The following is a 5,752-nucleotide window of genomic DNA, read 5'->3' on the forward strand; positions in this document are numbered from 1 at the left end:
CTGTCCTGTGTAAGCCCATGATCTGGGTTTTCTCATTTGCACACATAGAGTCCATTGTGACATCACCACACGGCTTACAAAGGGAGTGAGATTGCACTTGTTCTGTTTATTGAAAGGTGTTCTAGCTTAAATAATAAGGGATATTTACTGATTCCCAAAAGAAAAAAATAGACTGAGAAGAAAAGGTAAGACTCAGTTGTAGTAATAAGAGGCAGAGATTGTAGTGAAGAGGCCTAGGGTAGTGACATTGGAGATAAAGTAGAGCTGGAGAGGGGTGGATGGATATATTTTGGTGGCAGGATTAGAAGAATTTGAGTGCCGGCTGTGAGGAACAAGAAGCAGGAATAATCACAGATGGCATCCCCCAAACCATGGGAAGGTTGTGGTTTGAAAGCTTAAGGTGGTGCCATTTACTGCAAAGGAGAAGTAGCTGGGTTGAGGGCTGGATGGGAAACAGCTTCCAGCTGTGGGTAGGTTGACATTTGAGATAACCATTTTCCTGGATGAGAATCAGACAAGTATATGACTGGATATGGTAGCCTGGCACGTGGTGGAGACATCAAAGCTAGAGATAAACTTGTGAGTCATTGGCACCTGAGTGGCTTTTGAGTAAAGGGAATTGGAGCAGGCAATGTATGATGGGACTGTAGATAAAAAATATAGGAGGGGGCTGGCTCTGTGGTGCAGCAGGTTAAGGTGCCAGCATCCCTTATGGGCACCAGTTTGAGTCCTGGCTGCTCCACTTCTGATCCAGCTTTCTGCTAATGCTTCCACTAGGATGGCCCAGTGCTTGGGCCTCTGAACCAACATGGGAGACCCAGAAGAAGCTCCTGGATCCTGGCTTTGGTCTGGCCCAACTCCGGCCAATGGGACCACTTGGGGAGTGAATCATCAGATGGAAGATCTCTCTCTTTCTCTGTAACTCTGCCTTTAAAATAAATCTTAAAAAAAGGGGGGTGGGGTGGGAGGCGGTGCTGTGGCGTAGCGGGTAAAGCCGCTGCCTGCAGTGCCAGCATCCCATATGGGCACCTGTTTGAGACCCGGCTGCTCCACTTCTGATCTGGCTCTTTGCTATGGCCTGGGAAAGTAGTGGAAGATGGCCCAAGTCCTTGGGCCCCTGCACCCACGTAGGAGACCTGGAGGAAGCTTCTGGCTCCTGGCTTCAGATCAGTGCAGCTCTGGCCATTGCAGCCAACTGAGGAGTGAACCAGTGAATGGAAGACCTTTCTCTCCCTCTCCTCTCTCTGTAACTCTGACTTTCAAAGTAAATAAATAAATCTTAAAAAAAAAAAAAAAAAGCATGAGGGTGGGGCAGCTAGGATGGAGTCCTAGCACTTTGAAAATTTGGGGGCTGATTAGGAGAGTTTGAGGAGCTATTAGGGAAGATTGGCCAGAAAATTTCGAGATCCATATGAGAACTCTTCAAAAAGTTCATGGAAAATAAATATATGTGTAAGAAATGATGCATGGGGGCCGGTGCTGTGGTGCAGCAGGTTAAAGCCCTGGCCTTCAGTGCCAGCATCCTATATGGGCGCTGGTTCTAGTCCTGGCTCTCCTCTTCTGATCCAGCTCTCTGCTATGGCCTGGGAGAGCAGAAGAAGATGGCCTAAGTCTTTGGGCCCCTGCACCCATGAGGGAGACCCAGAAGAAGCTCCTGGCTTCTGATCAGCTCAGCTCCCACCATTGCAGCCATTTGGAGAGTGAACCAGCAGATGAAAGATCTCTCTCTCTCTCTCTCTCTCTCTGTCTCTGTCTCTCTCTCTCTTTCTCTGTAACTCTTTCAAATAAATAAAAATAAATATTTTTTTAAAAAAGACTGCATGGATTTCAATTTTTTTGCACAAAAGCAATCTTTTTACTCTATTGTTTACAAATTCTATGAAGTACCCTTTTAGAGAAATTCAGATGAATCGAATTATCTTCCTTCTAATTTTACATTCATGTTGGATGAGAGAGTTTATAACTCAAACAACTTTTCTTTTGGGGGAGAATGTACATTTATATAAAATATCTTACTCATTAATTCCAAAAATCAAATGTTAAATTGTAGAGGACTGAAAAAAAATTTATGGACTTTGAGAAATAAATAAATCTACCTCTACCCCCATAGCTGAATCTTGCTTTTCCTTTAATGTTGTTTTGAAGATTATGTGTTTCCACAACATGTTTTTTCTTACAGATTCACTTATTTATTTGAAAGGCAGAGTTAGAGACAGAAAGGGAGGGAGGAGAGAGAGCCTCCGCCCTCTGATTCATACCTCAAATGGCTGAATGGGCTGGGAGTGGATAGACCAGGCTGAAGCTAGGAGCCTGGAACTCCATCTGAGTCTCCCATGTGGGCACAGGGAACCAAGTACTGGGCCATTTTCTGTTGCTTTTTCCCAGGTACATTAGTAGGGAGCTGGATCAGAAGTGCAGCAGCCAGGACTAGAAACAGAGTTCTTATGGGATGCTGGTGTGGGAGGCCATGCCTTAACCTGCTGTGCCCCAAAGCCAGCCCTCATACAATTTCCTTTTTTTTTTTTTTTTTTTTTTTTTGACAGGCAGAGTTCGTGAGAGAGAGAGAGACGTAGAGAAAGGTCTTCCTTCCATTGGTTCATGCCCCAAATGGCTGCTGCGCCGATCCGAAGCCAGGAGCCAGGTGCCTCCTCCTGGTCTCCCATGCAGGTGCAGGGCCCAAGCACTTCGGCCATCCTCCACTGCAGAGAGCCTCAGCAGAGAGCTGGACTGGAAGAGGAGCAACCGTGAGAGAATCCGGGGCCCCGACCGGGACTAGAACCTGGTGTGCCGGCGCCGCAGGCGGAGGATTAGCCTAGTGAGCCTCGGTGCCGGCCCCCATACAATTTTCAACACCACTGTAATCCACCTGTCTCAGAGCCCTGCAGTGGGGCCACTTCTCCAAGTCTGGCATAGAAGCCAAATCAAACACTAATCTCCACCTCAACAAGTATATGCCAAACTTGACCAAGAAGAAGCCCCTGGAAGAGAGACAAACACACATACCCTCACCTTGCTCCAATCCCTTCATCGGTACATTCCCAGCTAGGCAAAAGGACTGATCATACTGTGATGAGAAACCCCACAAATGGTGGAAAGAACAAGTTACTAGAAAAAGTTTTCCAAATAATAATAATAATAATAATAATAATAATAAAAAGAGTCCTTTGATCTGGGCTGCAATATGCTTATCCTGCATATTTTGAAGCATTCTTGGAGTGGCAAAAACAGAGCGATTCCTAAGTACACCTCACCGTGCTTTTGCCTTGCAAGCATTCTCTTTTGTTGGTCAGGGCAGGTTTTAAGAGGAAGAAAGAAGGCAGACAGAACTCGTGTCTTGTTCACTGACTTCCTCCCAGAGCTTAAATGCTGAGGTGTCCTAAAACTTTGGACATTCTTTGGAAGGTGGGGAATTTTTTTTTCTTATTTATTCTGGTCCAGTACAAATATTTGCCTATTGAGAAACAGTGAGCCCATAAGAATCGTAAACCCACCATCTGCTTCAGTGGAGCCAACACCCACCCTAGGAAGACGGATATGGGCTGGTATCCTGTTCCTCCGGCTTCTCTCAGTCCGGCAACTGGCGCGGTGGGGCCCCGGTTTGTTTGAGTTGCCCCGTGCTAAGAGTGCCTGATAAAATTCCAAAAGGGCGTGTGTATTTGACGCACCTTATAAGATTGCCTTGCAAGTCCCCTTCCAGAAGTCTTTTTACAGGAATGAGGTCAGAAAAATGCTACAGCGCCATTGGTTTGGGGTTTGCGGGTGCATTTGTGGATACTCTACTCTGATATTTTAGTGCAGGCAATGAAATAGATGAATGAATTACTTGACATCCGCAATATGTCAGCAAGTGTGACCGCTCCTGTCAGCTGCAGAGAAAAGTTTCATTTCCTGTTCCTAGCAGGTGCATGGAGAATGACAGAAAATTGGCTCACCCATTTGGAGTGGCTTTTAAAAAAAATTTAATAATTTTATTTTACTTTTTAAAATAAATTTTACTTTACTTTTTTAAAAAAGATTTACTTAGAGTCACACAGTGAGAGGGAAAAACAGAGATCTTCCATCTGCTGGCTTGCTCCCCAAATGTCTGCAACAGCCAGAGCTGGGCCAAGCAGAAGCCAGGAGCCAGGAGCTTCTTCCAAGTCTCCCACATGGGTGCAGAGGCCCAAGGATTTGGGACATTCTCCACTGCTCTCCCAGGTACATTAGCAGGGAGCTGGATCAGAAGTGGAGCAGCTGAGAATAGGTACCCATACAGGATGCCAGTGTTGAAGACAGTGGCTTTACCTGTTGTGCCACAGTGCTGATCCCTTCATTTTTATTTTTAATTAATTTACTTGAAATGCCAACATGGAGAGGGGGTCAGAGAGTTCTCATCTGTTGGTTCACTCCCAAGGTGCTCGCAATAGCCAGGAGCTGGGAACACAGTGTAGATCTCCCACATGGGTGGCAGGAACCTAATCATTTGAGCCTCACTACTGCCTCCCAGGGCCTGCAGTAGCCAGAAATCAAACCCAGCCTCTCCTGTTGTGGGTCATGGGCATTTTAACCAGAGTCTTAACCACTAGGCTAACTGTCCACCTTTGTGTGTTTTCAGTGATCCTCAGTCGCTCTCTTAAACTGACAAGGACATTGGCAGCTACTTAGCCCTAGCATTCGTCCTGAAACTTCACAGTAGCTCGTGGAAGCTGGAACTTGAAACGGTGGTGGAGAGTTTTTCCCTTAAGCAGCTGCCTTTCTTTCTGAAGGAACCCGCATGGGGCAGAGCTTCCTATGTGTCTCATTACAGAGCACCTCCCGCTCTGGCCTCTCCTCTGGAATGCCTCTTCTTTAGGAAATGCCCAATAGCAAATGAAGCCAGAAAACTGACGAGGTGTGGCATTTTTAGAGCTTGAATGCTTTCAAACCAATTACCAAGAAATTTTCACCAAGGTTCTAGTCTGGTTTAAAAGTCTGAGGGTGACTTATGTAAGTTTAAACATATTATTTGCCAAATTCATGCATGAAAACATATCAAGCCCAGCCTGTTTCTTGGGAACATAGTCTTTTTCTCTACAGTTTTTCATAGGATAGCAGAGTTACATGATTGTGATGAGTACAATACTTTTTTTTTAAATTTTATTTATTTGGGAGGCAGAGTTACAGATAGAGAGAGGTCTTCCATTCACTGGTTCACTCCACAAATGGCCACATGGCTGGAGCTAGACCGATCTGAAGCCAGGAGCCAGGAGCTTCCTCCAGGTCTCCCTCGTAGGTACAGGAGCCCAGGCACTTGGGCCATTTTCTACTGCTTTCCCAGGCCATAGCAAAGAGCTGGATTGGAAGAGGAGCAGCTGGGACATGAACTGGTGTCCACATGGTATGCAGGCACTGCAGGTGGTGACTCAGCCCACTATACCACAGCGCCAGCCCTGAGTTCGATTCTTAAGTGTCCCGTAAGATTAATAAATTCAGAAGAGGGTGACTTCTATACACCAGCCCCAGGTTTAAGAGCAAGAGCGATATGCTCTTTTTTTATTTTTTAAGATTTATTTATTTGAAAGAGTTACAGAGAGGAGGAGAGGCAGAGAGAGAGGCCTTCTATCCTCTGGTTCATTCCCCAATTGGCTGCAATGGCCGGAGCTGTGCCGATCTGAGGCCAGGAGCTTCTTCCGGGTCTCGCATTTGGGTGCAGGGGCCCAAGGACTTGGGCCATCCTCTACTGCTTTTCCAGGCCATAGCAGAGAGCTGGATTGGAAGAGGAGCAGCTGGGACT

This window comes from Oryctolagus cuniculus, chromosome 16 (assembly GCF_964237555.1).
Source record: "Oryctolagus cuniculus chromosome 16, mOryCun1.1, whole genome shotgun sequence".
NCBI lineage: Eukaryota > Metazoa > Chordata > Mammalia > Lagomorpha > Leporidae > Oryctolagus > Oryctolagus cuniculus.